Raw genomic sequence first — 1,448 nt, forward strand, 5'->3', positions numbered from 1 at the left:
CACTTTGTTTCATTCCAATCCCAGCTAGCTTTTCATTAAAATAACATCTCTGCTCACAATCAACTTCTCAGTTTCAACATTGAAAAGTCTATACCCTTTTGAGCTGGTACTATACCCAACAAAGATGCATTTTTGGCTCTTATCATCAAATTTAGTTCTCTTTTCAGTAGGAATATGAGCATAACCAATGCAGCCAAAAACTTTAAAGTGACTTACAGATGGCTTGAATCCGCTCCAAGCTTCAAATGGAATCATATTCTTCACCGCCTTTGTCGGACATCTATTGAGGATATAAACAGCCGTATGCACAGCTTCTGCCCAAAACTCTTTCGGTAAGCTCTTCTCATTCATCATAGAAGTCGCCATCTCCACAATGGTTCGATTTTTTCTCTCTGCGATGCCATTTTGTTGAGGACTGTAGCCAACTGTCGTCTGCTTCCAAATGCCTTCATCTTTGCAATAATCTTGAAATTCATGAGAAGTATATTCTCCTCCTTTGTCACTTCGAATGACTTTACTTGAGCAGCCACTTTGATTCTCAACAAATGCTTTGAATCTTTTGAAAACCAGAAAAGTTTCTGATTTCTCCTTCAAAAAATATACCCAGGTCATTCTCGAAAAATCATCGATAAATGTGAGAAAGTACCTGAATTGATTTAAGGAAGGAGTTTTCATTTTGCCACAGATATCGGTATGCACAAGCTCCAGCGGTGCTTTTGCTCTCCATGAACTTTGTTTTGGGAATGGAAGTCGATGTTGCTTGCCCATGATACAGCCTTCACATGCATCTGATGTTGCTTCAATTTTCGGCAGGCCATTCACCATGCTATTTTGTTGAAGTAGCTTCAGCCCTCGGAGATTAAGATGACAAAATCTCTTGTGCCACAACCAAGTGTCTTCAACAACATCTGCCTTCAACGCCGTCATGCCATCATAGTGAAATACAAGTGGGAAATTTCTGTTCTCCTCCATTTTGACATGTGCAATCTCCAATCATCAAAAATAAGACGATAACCATTCTGCAGCAGCTGTCCAACACTAAGCAAATTTTGACTTATTTCTGGAACATACAAGACATCATTGATATGCTTTACTCCCTGCTTAGTGTTAACTGCAATGCTTCCTTTCCCCTTTGATCTTACAAGAGCACCATTGCCGAGCTTTATCTTCGGAGTTATTGAGGGATCCAGATCAACAAATACCTTTTCTTGGCCTGTCATGTGGTTACTACAACCACTATCCAGATACCAGGTGTTTTTCTTTTCTTCCATGGCTGCTTGGTATGCATAGAAAAGGTTCCCAACTCCATCATCGTCATCATGCTTCTTCACAGAGAAGTTTGCTTGATTGGTTTGTTTGAATCTGCAAATCTTTTCATTATGCCCGAATAAACTACAATACGAGCATTTAGGCTTTCCACGAAACCAACACTTTGTTGTGGCATGATT

This window comes from Fragaria vesca, linkage group LG5 (genome assembly GCF_000184155.1).
Source record: "Fragaria vesca subsp. vesca linkage group LG5, FraVesHawaii_1.0, whole genome shotgun sequence".
In the NCBI taxonomy this organism is placed as follows: domain Eukaryota; kingdom Viridiplantae; phylum Streptophyta; class Magnoliopsida; order Rosales; family Rosaceae; genus Fragaria; species Fragaria vesca.